Source organism: Wyeomyia smithii, chromosome 3 (genome assembly GCF_029784165.1).
Source record: "Wyeomyia smithii strain HCP4-BCI-WySm-NY-G18 chromosome 3, ASM2978416v1, whole genome shotgun sequence".
NCBI classification, from domain to species: Eukaryota; Metazoa; Arthropoda; class Insecta; order Diptera; family Culicidae; genus Wyeomyia; species Wyeomyia smithii.
In genome coordinates this window covers 193,414,492-193,432,164 of record NC_073696.1, presented here as the reverse complement: position 1 = coordinate 193,432,164, position 17,673 = coordinate 193,414,492, and the positions used below count along the sequence as shown (strand labels likewise).

General features: G+C 38.4%; 1 protein-coding gene across 4 annotated transcripts in view; it reads left to right on the top strand.

Moving 5' to 3' along the window:
* Positions 1 to 6,487: 6,487 nt before the first annotated feature.
* LOC129732785 (maternal protein pumilio) overlaps positions 6,488 to 17,673 on the top strand; it is a 202,057-nt gene continuing 190,871 nt past the window's right edge. For 2 of the 4 annotated variants that reach the window (XM_055694021.1, XM_055694020.1), the window contains exon 1: positions 8,033 to 9,300. The gene's annotated coding sequence lies outside the window, so the exon portion shown is untranslated. Of the gene's footprint in view, positions 6,655 to 8,032; positions 9,301 to 17,673 lie in introns of those variants that run through there. The other 2 variants (XM_055694019.1, XM_055694018.1) reach the window with 2 other exon arrangements.

The window sequence follows — 17,673 nt, the reverse complement described above, 5'->3', positions numbered from 1 at the left end:
AGTTCGACATTCACATATAGGGTTGCGTGCCGTTACCACAAATATCGACAATGACTACAAAAAATATTTTTCGTACGTAACATCACACCATATTCACACAATACGAACGACAACAAAGTATGTACCATAATATTACGTTGTTAACGTATGAGGAAAAAAATGCGAACAAACTTTCAACTCCAAATTAAAATATTGCGCAACTTATTTTTCTATACTTGTTTGTTTATTCAAGTAATGTAACTCATTTACAAACCTCATAGGAAAAACTCAGTAACTACTAGTTACTCAGCACGGATGGCCCACCGTTTTTCAAGCAGAGGTATATGCCATATATATCTGCGCAAAAATATGTCTGCAACGCAACTACAGAATGCGAAAATCGGTATATTCTCGGACAGTCAAGCAGCACTACTAGCACTTAAGTCCGTCAAATGCACTTCCAAACTTGTTTGGAAATGCATTGAAACTCTACGGGAACTTTCCCGACAGAATTCAGTTTTTCTGTTTTGGGTGCCCGGACACTGCGGAGTCGAGGGTAATGAACACGCTGACTACCTAGCAAGACAGGGATCAGCTCAGTGGTTTATTGGCCCCGAGCCGTTTCTGGGTACGTCCATTTCCGCTATCAAAAGCGAACTACTAACTTGGGAAAGGCTAGAAATAGTATCCCAATGGCGACAGGCACAGGGTTGTAGACAAGGCAAACAGTTTATCTATCCGTTTATCTATCCCTGGAACCGCCAGAAAGCTACTAAGTCTAAATCGTAGCGACCTACGGATAATCACGGGACTCCTCACCGGACACTGTCCCGCTTTTTATCATTTGAAGAAAATCGGCGTAGTGTTGAACGACACCTGCCGATTCTGCAAATCTGAACCAGAGAGTTCAGAGCATTTGCTTTGCTCTTGCGAAGCTCTTGCTTCCTCTAGGTACAACTTCTTAGGAAGTTACCTTTTAACTCCATACCAAGCATGGAGCTCCAATCCCAAGCAGGTCATTAGTTTCACCTACTATGTTTTACCTAATTGGGGTACAGGTTTACAACAAAACAGTTCTACTCCATCAATGAGTACGAACAATCCATAACCTGTGCACAGCAATCGGGGCCCGCCACAAAAGACAATCAGCAAGAATGTCGCAGTGGCATTTCAGTACCCAGTGCCCTTCAGGCATACAGAGAAAAAAAACCCAGCATTAGTAACTCTTCCAAACGTGGTTTTCATTCAGAAGACTAGAGTGATCCCTCCGCTAGCAACTTGTGCAAATAACGTTTCATAAAAGGTGTTTAACAAGTTGTGGTGATTGAATGAAAGTGATCGATCAAAAAATCGACCGAAGCAGATAGGACCTTTTGAAATGTTTCTCTAGAAATATATGAAGACTTCAAACGGACGTAAGCAGAGTTGTCAAAAGGGTGAGTAATTTATTACGAACTTTGCATTATAGCGTCGATCTACCGTGAACCAACAAGTATTGACATCTCTTTTACCGAAGTTCTTGAAAATTCTGCCGAAAACTTGTAGAACATTTCCTGAATTTATCAGTTGTTGAGTTCTCGGCAATAGAATCTAAGTATGTGGATATTGTTTTGAATTCCAACAATCGACGTTTTTGAAGTAGAATACTTCTCTCAGGAAGTTCGGCTACATAGGGATGTGAAATGAAAATCTAAAACCGAAAAAAGTTGAAAATATGTCCAATTTCAAATGCTAATAAATCGGTTAGTATTTGATGGATTTCCTTCGTTTTTGCAGCAATAGATTGGAAAATCTTCTAAGATTCTTCCCAAAAGAAGATAATTCTAATTTTATTATTCACACTATTGTACTATTGAAAATAGTCAAGCCTTGTCAAAACGAAAAATTCGACCTCTGGTTGTTATATGATTGCTTCCCAAGCACGGTCGACAGAATCATATACCTTGCAACTAAAAACATGCTATTTGGCCTATATGAGAGCCTGTTTCAGCCGAAGCCGCTCATTATAGTTCTAGACAGCGACAACAGCAGTCGTCCTCCCTTAGCAGCAGCACTAGCAGTGCAGTGGATACCAGCGATGATGGAAAGCGGCCACAGCTGTGACGTAGCAATGGATAGCGTACTAGTTGCAGCGGATTCCAGCAACGATAGCAGCTGGGCCAGCTGATGCAGGGACAGTGGATACCAATGGCAGCGTATAGCGGCCACTACTGTGGCTTGGCTATGGATAGCGCAATAGTTGCAGCGGATCTCACCATCGATAGCAGCTGATGCAGTGAGGCACTTTAGTGAAATACAGTCTTTGTGCGATAGTGGGCGCTAGTGAATGCATTCAATGAAAAGTTGACTCATTTTGACAACACGTGAGCCGTCTAGTTTTGAGTGTTATATCAGCATTTCACTGTTTACTTTATCACAACGAATACTTTGTTCGCACTGTCAGTGATAACGCAAAGATGTAATCGGCATCTTATCCGATACTAAATTGAACAACAATTTGTCCTTTTCAGGATGAAATAAAAACCTGATGATCAAGGCGGTAATGTTTTCTCTTGAGTTAATTTACATTTTTAAATTTGTAAAAGTTGATTTCCGTGTCTCAGAACGTACTGAATTATCTTTTCCTTCAGTCATGAGCACGACATCCGAAAAAAAATTCATCTCAAAATTTAAAAATTGTCAAGCCTCTATCATGAAGGAGGTCAATCCTTGTTGAAGCGCAAAATTCGATTGATCAGATTAGTCAACGTTTATTTACTAGAAAAAATGACTGACACGCAAGCAGCCGGGTTATCTTTCTTGTAAAAGTATTCTACTTCAACCTTGCGGTCGTGGCTTTGCACACAACCCTCCTGTTTTTGCTCTGTAACCTCTATGGTAGACCATTCGCTTCAAATTTGCTCAGAAAGTTTCAATAGACTGCAGCTGTGGCACCTTTTGAGGATTGTATCCTTTCGGAATAAACCCGATATTGCCTTGCCGCAAATTCACTAAAGTTGCATTAGCATAGTGTGACAATGCAAGGTCTGGCCAAAACACTACTTTGTAATTTTTGTGGTACTTATTTCATGCAGATACCTTTTCACCGTTTTTGGATCTTTCTGATATTTATTGACCAGCTCACGATATGATTTCGCTGACCGACCAGACGTTTCCGCCCCCGATTTCGCTCGAACTTTGCTCTCTTGCAAAGTGCATTTTCGCCCGGAACCAGATTTTTATTTGAAGGTATTTCCATTCTCGAAGAGTTTGTCAATAATGTATATAAATGTTTTTTTTTATATCCAAGATCGTTAGAATACACTTTTAGATTTTTCTTTATTTTGCTCACAAAAATTTGCAAATCAATTTACGACGATCTTTTTCCGACCACGCCTACTAAGCGTCACTTGACAGAATCGACTGGTCGTGTTACCAGTTATATAAAAGTGGATCTTCATTTTGTGGAAAAGGATTTTTCGATTTGTGCAGCACTTCGAAATCGTAGACCAATTTAAAAGTTGTTTGGAGTTTTCTCCTCACACGTTAAATATAACAATTTAAACTTTCATTTAACCTAATTTGTTTCACTTTCATAATTGGATAACAATGTTCTTCACAGTCGCCGTTTAATAACTGCAATATATTTACATTGACACATGTCAAAATTTCAGGGTTTACCATATTATTTATTTTCAATATTTTTTTTATATTTTATTCAGACCATGGCAAAAGTCACACTTAAAATTTATTGCCGGATTTCGATCATTTTTGCCGAAAACGGCACCACTGAGTGCTCGGTTCAAAAAATAATGACAGCTTCAGTAGTGCCGTTCTCGGTAAAAATTACCGAAACCCGCCAATTAATTTTAAATGTGTTTATATTAGGATTAATCAATTTGATATTAACATCGACCCGCCATTAGCCTTGTAGCTTTAGGACAATCTAACGAGCGGCCGCACGAACTGCCTTCAAGATGTCCGGGTCCTCGACATTCTTCAGAATTACATTACCTAATTTGTGCCGTATCAAATAAATGATAGGTGAAAAAAAATACATTGCCTACAATAGTTCGGCCCGCCCATTTCCAACAACATTTTACGTCAAGCTTTCATTAGTAAAACGCGTCAAACCGCTGTGCAGCTGGTACGGGATCATCGCTATGTTCCAGATAGTGGATATGGGACCATAGCTAAGTAACTGTTGGGCTAGATAAACTTAAAAGTTTATATGATAAACATACATCCTATCTCTAGTTCAACAGTAATTTGGCTACTATCCGATGGGCGGTTCCCTTGAACTAACTGGATAATCAGCAAATTGATTTATGCTTTGCTGGAAGTACAGTATATTGTCATAGCTGACAACCAATTTCATTATACTGAACATGCGGTAAACGATCTGTCACTTTTATGCAATTGAGCATTACTGAATAATCAGCAAATTTCATTTTGCTGAACAGATTGCCGGAAGCACAGCACACCAAAAATCGGCAAAATTTTGCTGGTTTCCAGCAATGGAAATTTGATGTGTGCATCAGCTGTTGGGAAGTTTGCCAAGATAAATTAAATGTGTACGGTGAGGTTATTTTTTTACGGAAATATCGGCTGTTTTGTTAGTCGTGTTCAGTAAATCATAAAAATTTATACTGAGAGATTGTTGCTGAGAATGCTGAAATCCCTTTAATTTTCTTGATTTACAGACCGAAAATTGTAAGAAAATTACCGACCAGCAAAAATGTGATTGAGTGTGTAACTGAAATTTCGGCATAAAATATTGCCGAGCTATCACCTCCGAGATTACGGATATTTTGTACCGAAGCTTCAGTTAGGTTAACCGAGATTTATTAAGATTATTGAAATTACCGAGACTCGGCCATAAACTTAAGTGTGTACATCGTGCTCAAAATATCAGTGATTGATCTTTACCATAAATAATCAAACCCCCTAAATTATTTTGTTGGATCGTTAGAGTGACAAAATAAGGTGACCATAATGAAAGCCAGACAAGTAATAATAAATATAATAATTATATTGGTTGAGCCTCCGCTTGGCGCATTACATAATGCATTACATTTATGAAAGCTCAAATCGACGTAATCTACACAGATTTAAAAGCTGCGTTTGATCAGATTGACCATAAAATATTACTAAAAAAATCCTACAGCTTGGTGCATCGCAGAGGTTTATCGGTTGGCTTATAGAGTTTTTCGAGTACATATTAATTCCTGTGGTTCGTCTCAGTTTCCAAGCACCTCCGGCGTTCCACAAGGTAGCAACTTAGGACCATTGCTGTTTACGCTGTTTTTTAATGACGTTTCTTTACTGCTGGATGTTGGCTGTGAACTAGTATACGCAGACGATCTTAAGCTGTATCTGATTATACGCTCTATCGACGATTGTCGGTGGCTTCAGGGACTTTTGGATAAGTTTGTTTACTGGTGTCGCAAAAACCGGTTGACGATTAGCATTAATAAGTGTCAAGTGATGACTTTTCACCGTAAAATGAATCCAATTTTATTCAACTATCAAATCGATAATCAAGACCTAACAAGAGTTGACCGCATTAGTGACCTCGGAGTTTTATTGGATACCAAACTTATATTCAATCTACATCGTACCAACATAATCGCTAGAGCGACGAGACAACTTGGTTTCGTATCGAAAATTGCTCGCGACTTTATGGATCCCCATTGCTTGAAGGCGTTGTATTGTGCAATCTTTCGGCCACTCCTTGAAAATGCCAGCTTGGTCTAGGGCCCCCAACAATTTGTCTGGAATTTGCGACTAGGGCGAGTGCAAAAAAGATTCCTGAGGATTGCGTTAAGAAATTTTCCGTAGCGTGACCCGATTAACCTGCCTCCATATCCTGATCGTTGTCGTCTGCTTGGGATTGACACATTGCAACGACGCAGAGAAGTTCAACAATCGGTGTTCGTAGCAAAAGTTTTAAACTCCGGAATCGACTCACCAGAAATCCTTTCTAAATTGAATTTCCGGGCCTCACAGCGTCTTTATCGCTCTACTGGATTGTTACAACCTAGCTTTCACCGAACTAATTCCGGATTCAACGACCCGTTAGCTTGCTGCATCCGATCATTCTCCAAAGTGGAAGATCTCTTTGATTTCGGCACATCATCATTCAAATTTGCAATAAGAGTTCGTCGTAATTTTTCGAGATTTGCGAAAATATGTGACAGCTGTCATTGTTTTTTTTAACCGAGCACTCAGTGATGCTGTTCTCGGCAAAAAATACTGAGACCCGGCATAAAAAATTTTAACTGTGTAACACTGAAAACGAGTTTTTTTTTGACATCGATTTTAAACAATGGTTGTTCCTTCATTTGAGAGAGGCGTTATTATTGTTAAAAAAATGTTATTTGGATTCATACCCAAAGAAATTCATCATTTTACCGAGGCGCCTCTGCATGTCGAATTCGGCTCCTACAACGAATACTCGTGGGTACTCAAATTGTAAAACACGCACGAGCCAAAGCAAGTCACTGTCCGCTACCCCAAGGCAGTGTGTGTTCGTGCGCGAGACAAGCAAGCAGCATATTTTGAAGAGAAATTTAGCTAGCAAGCAGAAGATACGGAAAATGTAAATTGATTGCTGTAATTAGCGTTAATCTCTATTCAAGTTGCTTGAAATTCTTACTCAAAGTGTTGTAAATAGTGAAAATATTCGACCAACAGGTTTGTATCCGAGTTAGGTCGTAAGAGTTAGGCAAAAAGTTGCTGAAAACCGTTCCGGAATTGCTTTGTTCAATAGAGCCAGGAAACGCGATTTCGCCGGATTTTTGTTGCGTTCTGAGAGAATGAGTGGCTACTAGAAGAAGACAGTGAGTGGTGCTCCAAAATAAAAGTGTGTGGGAATACCGGATAGTGTTGCATGCTATAAGCTAACAAGACTTCACATATACTTGCAGATAAGCTTCTGAAAAGAGTGTTTTAGCTCCAGGTGTAGAAGTGTTGTCAGTATGAAACATTGTCAAATGAGCTTAAAATAATTTTAAGTTTAACGATATCAGACTGAGAAAAGAATGGCAGTAGTTTGATGTATTAGAACATTTTACACTGAACATGAATGGAGCACTGCATTCGGTTTAGATATATGTTGAAGATAATATAAATGTTCAATTTCATTCAGTAGTTTGAGTTCAATTCCGCAAGTTATGTAAAATTATGTCAATTGCCAACCATTTAGTAGCAATCATCCAATGTATTTTATCAACAACTAAAGTATATCAACATTTTTTTATAGTATGACTGATACAGGACAGTTGTGGCATTGTGATTTCGTTGATTGGAATTTCATTGCATGCACAAATTATGAATTCTACTTGTTCGCCTGTGGATTGTGATTTTGATAGAGGTTTGATAAAGGTATTCTTGAAGTTCATTCTTCTTTTTTCCTTGAAGTGCTTTTAATTTTAGCCATTGTGCTCAATATGAAGACACAAAACCTCACTTGTCTTTTTAAAACATCAATATTGTTATTGTAAATAACTGGAGAAGAATGGTCTCCAACAATGGAGGGAAGGTAATATTTATGTTATTTTTCAAATATTCGCAAAAAAATTGCAACCGGGCTCATAAGGATTACCCTTATCTCTTATTGCTCCCATCACTTTAAAAATATTCATATTCATTCACTAAAGTTTAGAAGAAAAAAATAAGAAGAAATGTTGTATAATCCGAAAGAAAGCTTAATTAGTGATTTTTTCATACCCGTATCAAGTTAAAAACTTTGTATTCATATGGAGAGCAAATAAAACCAAAAAAATAGAGGTTTTAAACTTGGGCCTACCCATTTTCGTTAGATTTTGAACAATGTAACCATAAATGGTTGTATAGTTAATTAGAGGGCCTAACATTTAACTACAAAACAAAAAAAATGCCCAAAACCTGCAAAAAAATTTAAACAAGTGCATTTTTGAATAACAAACTGGCACTTTCCTTATTCCCTAAGAAAACTCCAGCAACACTGTGAAATGAGTTCTTATAGGAACAGGCCTCTCTCTCACACACAGCGTTGCATACATAACAGTTTGATATCTGTGTTATACTCACCAGACGTTCTCTCAGTTCCGCAGACGGAGAAGTCGCGAAAAAACAAATGGCGTAACATCGTACATTCGGAACGGGACGAGATCGAGCTAAAGTTTGTGTAAAAAGTCCAGCGCGCTCGTTTTCGGCCAGAAAATTTCAGTATTCGAAACAAGATCAAGCCGTTTGATTCCTGTTTCGTGTAGTATAATGATTGTAGTAGCTATCTAATTCGGCGTGTTAAATAATCTAACCTTTTTAGCTGTATATTTTGTAAAGTGCAACTTTTTTAAGAACATCCCCAGTGAGTAGACAGACACGGCGAAATAGTTCTGTAAAGCAGAATTGTACATAGCTTTTGAGGTGTGATTTGCACAAAAAAAAGCAGTGAATTGACTTTCTGTGGATGAATTATACGTGTTTCCAGGAGGAAAAGTTGCTCCCTGTACAGTTAGTGATAGACATTTTCTTCGGCATTTCCCATTGTCGACTGGCATAGCGCCGTGTGAGTGTTGGAGTGAGCGAGAGCAAGACGAGCGCTTCTGGAGGAATATCTTATCCCGATAGATTCCGCACGGGAACGAGAAGAACTTCAGTTTTCGTAACTTGTGAATGAGAACAGAACGAGGCGAATGTGCGGTTTTTCCTACACCGGATCAGCAGAGTGATTGAGCCCGCACATAAAGTGCGTATTGAATTGTTTGTGTTTGTGCGGTGGGCTCGTCTTGCGGTTCTAGCATTGTATCAAAAAAGATCTTGTTACGCGACGGTAGTGACGGGCGTGGAAGTGGCTGGTGCAAAAAGTGACCTCTGAATGCATCAATGGCTCCCGAGTGAAGAAAAAGGAAGATAATAAAGCAGTATCATTTTGCTGAACGCAAAAACGAGAGAGGAAGTGAATTATTGTTTGCCTGTGTGTATGCGTGCACGAGAGCTTCCGGAAGAGTCCCGGGCTGGTTGAAGAAACTGCTACTGTGTGTAATGGTTAAATAGCAGCTTAGTATCCTTACGTCCGACAGGAACGGGCGATTTAACAGTGACACTAGCGCTAAGGACAGATTTGTTATGTGCGAGTGTTTGGTTTGGGCTGAGCAAGTGTGTTAAGCAGCAAAAGTGCATCGCGTCGCCCTGCTTAAGCGATAAACGGATCAATCGACAACAATTTGAGCATTTGTTTTCAAACAACCCAACGGCAACAGTCACAACACAGTAGAAAGCGTCTTATCTGCTTTTCCCGAGATTTGAAAGCGTTTTCTGGGGTGCGAAGTAATTTGCGGTTTATACCAACTACAGGTAAATAGTTCTAATTTGACGTTAATATTTTGAAAATAACTCAGCGCATTTGCAAAAGAAAAATGGTTACTTGTTTTTCTTTTATAGATTTCTTAAACTATCTCGATTCTAACAGCTTTAAAAAAGAACTTAATAATCAGATCATTTCACTTATAATTTTACAAAAGGAACCCATGTTACGATGAAATTCCTCCGAGGTAATTAGAGGCTTGTATTTTTTCGGTGTGAAAATAAGAGTAGAGCATCATTTGGCTTAGGTCCTCATCCTTAGCCTCAAACGAACTCTCATCCTCAAACGAGTTCTCATCCTTAGCCTCAAACGAACACTGGACGAAGAAGATTGCGTGATTCCGGTTGCTGGTGCGACGCAGGTTCGCTTCATTGGTGGTTCTAAGGCAACAAAGCAAATAGTAAGAATCGAAAAACCACCGGAGGATGTCAAAGGTTAGGACTAATCTACTAACATTTCAACTGCCAAATTAGGCCAGGAGCTTCGACTCACGAAGTCGGATACAATAAGATTGTCCTATCTAATCCTGGTTTAGATTTTAATCTAATTTCGGTTAGAAAATCAAATGAGATGGGCAAACTGATTATTTTTGTAGTTGACAGTGTGTTGTTTCTGAGCTTTGGCGAGGTTATTGATTCGTCGTCGACTAATCAGCGATGCTCTGCTTGAGTTGCAGCATGTTTCGGCAATTGACTACATCAATGTTATGCAGACAAACAGACTGAAGCATACGAAGAAAGAGAAAAGAATATCGCAAGTAATGAGGAGCCTGATGAAGGAGAAGATTCTGACAATGTAGAGCAGACACTAACATAAATATCGGCAAAACTTATCTATGAAAGTACTTCCGAGGATCAGCCTGCAGAAAGTGAAGCAGGAACACCAACACTGAGAAGTGACTGGCAAAGATAAATACCGGCAAGGTGTATTACTAAATGGCAAAGATAACTACAATGGCATCAGCTGGAAAACCTATTCCACAAACCATTGAGTAGTTGAAGAAACGAAATGGTCGGGAGCAGTGGAAAACTGCTATCGATAGTGAAATCAAACCATTTCAAGAAAAAATCAAACATGGGATGTTGCAGATGAAAACATAATCAAGAAGGCTACACTATCAAAAGAGTTTTTCAACATCAAAAAAGACAGACGTCTTGAAGCACGAATAGTGGCTAAAGGATGTCCGCAACGTCCTGGGTTTGATTATGGTGAAAATTTTCCCCCGATGGATAGAACAGTTTTATCCTTGGCTAATGAAATGAAACTGCAACATCCATCAAACGGATGTAAAAATCGGTTTTCTTAATGGGAAGTTTGGTGAGGTTATTTATATGCAACATTCCAATGACCTAATTAGCAAAGGTCAAATGGATTTAAACAGGCTAGCAGAAGTTAAAACAAGCGTTTTGGCCAAGAAGCAGCTTAGTTCTGATTCTTGTGTATAGAGTATTTGTCCGTAGATAACCTTTTGGTTGCAGAAACAAATCTGGATAGAATAAATTGGATGAAATCGGAACTAGGAAAGCCATTCCAAATGAAAGACTTATCTGAGGTGAAATATTTCCTTAGAATGGAAATTATTTTTTTAATTCATACTTTACAAATCCCTCAGCCTGGTTACACTTAACGAACCTTGAAACGGTTTGGTATACATTATTGTGAACCAATGTGGACACTATTGGATACAAACATGACGACGGATACATCAATAGTTAATCAACACCAAGACAATCCAAGTGTTGATAGGGTATGCCAATGCAGACTTTGCCAACGAAGAAGATGACCTCATATCGGTATCTGGATATGCTTTCGAGGTTTAGGGAAACTTAATTGCATGGCCAACGAAGAAACAACAAACAATTATCTGTCGTCATCAGAAACGGAATTGATAGGTTTATCATGCGCGAAGAGAAAACATGTGGTGTTGACCAACTTCTTGAAAAAATTGGATGTAAATAGTAGAGATGGTCGGGTACGGGTATTTTAACTCGAAACCCGTACCCGACCCGTACCCGACGGGTTCGGGTCGGGTTTCGGGTAACGCCAAAAAATATTTTACGGGTTCGGGTCGGGTACGGGTAATTTAAAAACCAAGTCTTCGGGTTCGGGTCGGGCAGGGGTTTGAAAATTTTCGATTAGTCGGGTACAGGTAACAAATTTCCCATACCCGACCATCTCTAGTAAATAGCATACCATCCATAATCATGGGAAACAACATTGCATAAAATATGCAGGGAACCCAGAAGTCACTCGAGAGGATGAAACACTTGGACATAAAGTCGACGTTGAACCAAGATCTTAAGAATGAAGTTTATTATCTGAGATAGATTCTCGTTCCACGCGTCGAAAGTACTCATGACTCCTTGACCGAGGATACGCAGTCTATGTTGTAATACTCGGCATTCGCAGAGAAGGTATTTCGGTTTTCATTCTCAATTCTGCAGATGTGACACTTCTCGACATCGAGCTTAACTTATTCAGACGATATTTGCTCGAATAGTGATTAGTGAAAAGTTCTGTAGTCGTGCATAGATCTTTTCTATAGGCCTGAAATCGCCGCGGTTCCGCAGTTTGGTATTATAAAATATTTGATTGCCGTAAGCCACCCAAGATATACAGATTATCTCTTATAGCCACCCTCTCCCACTCGTCAAGTTCCATTTTCAAAGCCCTTGATGAAACACCTCAGAAGATCCTTGTCTAGCTAGTGAATTGGATTTTCCATTAGCTTCAATTCCGTAGTGTCCTGGTACCCAGCATGGAAGAATTTTTTGTGCTAACTATCGAAGCGGAAGAATTCATTCTCATACTAGCTAAGACTTACAAATAAGTGCTTTTACCACCTTGAGTGATACCTGGCTGTCGGAGACAATACAAATGTTAAGCACACTCAAGAATGGCGTATATTTCAGCATGAAAATCGATTAGCCAGTACCTAGAAACATATCTAGTCAGTATCTAGTTTTATTTATTTATGAGCCTCCAGTGCAAAAGATTATTGAGCCCCGTTGAACTACGGGTCCTCCCTTTCCCTAAGTTTCCCATACGGTAACTATGATTTAATAGAGAATGTCTAATATTCTGTAGAATTTTTTCCCACGAAGTCTGATAAACGTTCTAGATTTTTTGCGTTCCGTAATATTTGTACTACGCCCTAACAAATCTTTCTCACGTGAATAAATCATTGATGGTCTGGTCCGGTTTTGCAGAAATTGCTCAAAGAACCGTAAAAATAATGCTTGAAAGTAGCAAATCATTCTCAATGTGCAACTTTCTGCTTTTCTATGATCAATAACGTAATCGACAACAGGGTACCTGAGAATAAACCCATGCGTAAAAAGTCTTGATTGTACTAAGATTCGAACTCATGACTAATCGCATGTCAAAGCGGACTCTGTTACCTTGCGGCTACGGAGCTCCCCTAAACAAATAGCTTGCATTCAAGATTGTCTTGTCTCGCGTCGCGTAATGTGATCGTCAGTTTTTGCGTTGCACAAAATATCGAAAATACCGTTAAAGATAGTTCATGTCTCACTACTTCTTTGAGAATTTGCAAAAGCTTCATCCGATCACTCACTTTAGGGACGATCCATTAATGATGTCACGCGTTCAAGGGGAGAAGGGGGTTTCAATTATTGTGACATTTTGCGACATATGGCGGAGGGGGGGGGCTGTGGTTAGCTTGAGTGTGACATCACATTTAAACTTAAAAAAATAAATAAACAAAAAAGTCACATACCTAACCACAGAGTTCAACTCAGAACTATTTATGATATTTGCATCATTCATTTATAGTTCTACGATCCCTTTTTTTTTCCAATTTTTGCGTGACATCATTAACCCCTGGGCTTGGTGGTTAGTCTATAGGGCGCGTACTCCCGGGTGGCGGATGGGAGTGGGAGATGAAGAGAGTTGGTCATCTGTAAATTTCCTTTATTCCTATTATGACTTCTCTTGGCTATCTCCTATGTGGGAGAATTCTTCTACAAAATAAAATATGCTCTTAATTTCACAAAAGGCTAGTTTTGAAGAATGGATCTCACACGTGGACCAAACCACCGTTTTATTGTTTTTGTTTTTCTCTTTTTTTCTCTTTTTTATCTATTTTTTTCCTTCTTTCTATGTTTTCTTTCTTTTTTCCTTCTACCTTTCCTAAAAAATGAATCCTTGCTCATATCGTCGGTTGGATTCAATGTTGGCGCGGCTTAGGGTTTTGCAGTTTTGAGTTTTAATTGGCAAACGATGCAAAATACTATTAAATTCCATCTCACAAGGACCCGTTTCATAATTCACAAAAAATCAGGAGTTGTAGGTGGATGTGTTTTTATGGCTAAAGTTTTGAATGTTCTAAAAGGGACCACAGAGTGAGTTTTGAGTTGTGCCGGGGTGGAGTTCATACTGACATTAATGTACACTGAAGTCTTTTATATGCGGGGGATGGCGCGTAAACAACCGCATAAGTCCCAAAATCCGCTTGAAAAACCGGGTGAATTCTGAAATCCGCATAAATTTCGAAATCCGCGTGAAAAAGATGCGTTAAAAACCGTGTAAGGGGAGACCTAAGTGTACCATTATTTATTACATCCTTTTTTCTCCTTCTCATTTTCTATAAAATAATGAGTCAGTTTCAGGTCAAAATAGAAAGAGAGGGGGATAGAAGAAGGTGAAAAAAAAAAAACAAGTAGTATACTAGAACGACCAAATGAAGAACAATCTTGATACATAAGATCCTTGAAAGGATAGCAAACATGGTGCATGAGGGATCAGAGACAGCAAGAACACGAACCAATTCTAACAGGATATATGCTAGATGCTGTCTTTTGCCCATACATATTACATAGTAATAGGCCCGTGTGGGGGATGACAGCTAAACAGTGTTTTAGTGGGTGACATTACCCGTCTCGTCTGGTATGCTACAACGCAAATCTGAAGAGCTCTGCTTAGTTACCCCCAGCCCTCCGGCTCCAGCAGAATTAGGCTCTCCAAAAGACAAAAAAAAAGACAAAGACAATTTTTGCGTGATATCATAATGGATCGTCCATTATTGGCAAAATAAGTTTCTGACATCTGAGTCAGATGTCGTACCTATAGAGATAAGTGACTTTTCACCTACGCACACTAGTAAACGTGTAAACCCGTTTAAAATTGCTTTTGTTTTTTTCCAACCTGTAAATCATCGCTTCGACTTTTATCACTTTTTCACCATTTTTGGTCGATTATATTTAGCGCCTTCTTCCGAATTCTGATCACGAATGAGAAAATTTTATTCAGAAAGAAGTTTAAAACATATAATGAGTGTTCAACTGAATTTTTGTCCAGCAGCTGAAAACATAGCATTGCAAACAATACAGCTAGTTATAAATATTTTCCCCAACTAATGACACTAACACATTCGTACGTGAAAAGGTCTATTCAACCTTTTAACGCGCCATAATAACAAACGCTATAAAATCCAATTGTGTTGCCAAATTTTCAAAAATCCCAAAGTTGACATAAGCAGAGAGGTTCACATATTACGAAACGTATTATACACGGTGTCTCTGGTAGAAGAAACTTATCCGAAAAAACTAAGTATCGTTCTTATACTCATCATTCGAAAGCTCAAGGTGTCCCCTTTAATATGTTACTGAAATTGAAATGTTCTATCGGCGGGTCCAGAACAATTTTTTTTTCAGACATTTTTTTGTAATTGAAAACTTGGTGGAATGGGAACTATGTATACTTATCAAGGGATTTAGGTGCTGGGGGGCCCGATCAGATAGTGTTGAAACCTTCAAGTTTTTTTTTCATATAACGAAACTATATTTGGCATGATCTTAGATTTTTTGGAAAGGGTGAAGTGGGGTAAAAAAGACTCGAAAATTTTGAGTCCAAAAATTGCTGAAAAGACAAAAAAAGCTATAACTTTTTGTACGCTTAATCGATTTCTCTGAAAATTGATATAGTAACTCTCTCCTATAAAAATATACAATGTCGGTTATTGAAAGTTGCTGTCGAGACTACATAATTAGATAATAACATTTTTCTTCTAAAACATGGTGATTTTTGGAGTTTTTTTCTTTTGTCATCAGAACTAGGTCCTAAATTTAAACACAACGTTTTATAAATCAACTCAAGAACTTTTATTGGAGGTATTGAAAAAGTGCGTTTTTTTCATAACAAGGTTTAGGCTATCATTTGAACCTGTTGCTCAAGGAGCGCAACTCCATTTTGTACCTACATTTAAAATGCTTGCTATAGCAGGCTATAGCTCTATAACGCTCCAGTTGGTCGCAAGGTACGATGCTTGTCTTACAAGCCAGTCCTCGTATGTTCCAATTCCGGTTGGGAAAGACCGTTAAAATCAATCACATCTTAAATTTTTGTTATTGATACTCACTTTGCATTATTTACACATAATATCAGAAGCAAATTGGTTTAAAAAATTGACCACCAAAAAATATCGGGTTGAGACGGACTCGGGTTTCACAGCTTCGAGTTCAGGTCGAAATATAAAATTTTCGGGTTAGGGTTTGATCGGAAAAAAAGTTTCGGGTACGGGTTTGAAAAAAGCCAAACCCGACCATCCCTAGTAGCCAGTACTTCAAACATTCTTAATGGTACAATAAGCATACCAAATTGCAGAAAATTCGATGCATTCTACTCACAGTTACAGTAACATTATGATTTTAGCAGCACCTGGACATTAAAGTTTAGGATGCCATTTCACAAGGCCCGGATTTAAGGGGGGGAGGGGAATGCCCCGGGCCTTTCGACACGAGGGGCCCCCTGGTCCTAGGCCAGACGTGAATAAAGGTTGGAGACCTTTTTTGTGTTTTGCTCGTCACTTTCCAGCGAAGCGTTAAATCATTTCAACTATTTTTTTGAGAAAAGAGGTCCCACGAAAATTTTTGTCCCGGGCCCATAACACCTGAATCCCGCTTTCATGCATTTCACCCCACTAACTCCTTTCCCAAAAAACTTATATGTACACATTATTTCATGGATGAACAAACTCTGGAAATTTAAGCTCAATTGGAGGACATCGATACAAAACGGAGTTGCGTTCCTGGTACAATGGGTTTAAATAATGATTTAAAACATGTATGAATAATGAAATTTTCTCGGTCGTTCTAAAACGGCGCATTTTTTAATAACATCAAATGAAAGCTCTTGAGTTGCTCTTTAAAACGTATAGCCTAGATAAAGGGTCCAGTTTTGTTGACAAGCAAAAAAGAGCTGTAATAATCACCATTTTTTGAAGAAAAATGAAAATATCCTGTAACGAAACCATGACAGCAACTGTTATATTTTTATAGGATGAATTACCATGTCGAATTTTGAAGAAATAAATCAAATCAATCATCAACCAAATTATGAATCAAAATCAATATAATCAAAGTTATAACATTTCATTTGTTTTCAGCTGATTTTCGACTCCAAATTTTCGAGGGTCTTTTTTGTCCCACTTAACCCTTTTCAAAAAATCTGATATTATGTGAAGTTTTGTTTTGTTTTATAAATAAAAACAACCCTTAATATTTCAGTACGATCAGGGAACCCTAATAACTTTTTATATTTCTGAAACATATTTTCATTTCACTAGCTTTTCAATTACTAATATATGTTCGAAAACAAATTGTTCTAGACCCCCCGATAGAACAGTTCAATTTTGGTAGGATATTAAAGGGGACAGCTCAACCTTTCGAATGACGAGTATTAGTGCGATACTAATTTTTTTTTGATAAGCTCTTCAACCAGAGACACCGTGTATAGCGACCGCCATTATGGTGCGTACAAAACTGAAGTAGCACCTCCTCGATCCAGCTTTTAACGCGCCATTATGGCGGATGCTATAATGAAATGTTCATAATAGTTACCTTCCCTTTTGAAAACTTTGCTTACGTCAGTTTGACTTTTCACCGAGCTTTTGACATCCCTATACCGAATAACAGTTAATGACAATGAACTCATGTCCTGGGCTCAATCTCACTTGTGCTCGCTGTCAGCTGTCAGATAAATGAGTATGAGAAGTGACGATGATATGCTATCTCGTTTACATATACGTTGGGATGTTAGTCCTTGAAACCTGGCGCGATGCCATAGGGATCTTTTCATGTATTTCGATAGGGAAACAATAAATATGGCAGCATTACTGTTGCCAAAACTCCAGAAATCACGAAATTGACGTAAGCAGAGAGGTTGGCAAATTACGAACACGCATTATAGCACCCGCCAATACGGTGCGTAAAAAGCTATAGATAAATATATTTCTAAACATTTTATACAGTACAACAAACAAAAACACATCGAATATATGACGATCAATAATAGACACAAAATAATTTATCGTAATTTACATTGAAACACCCTTGCCTAAATCG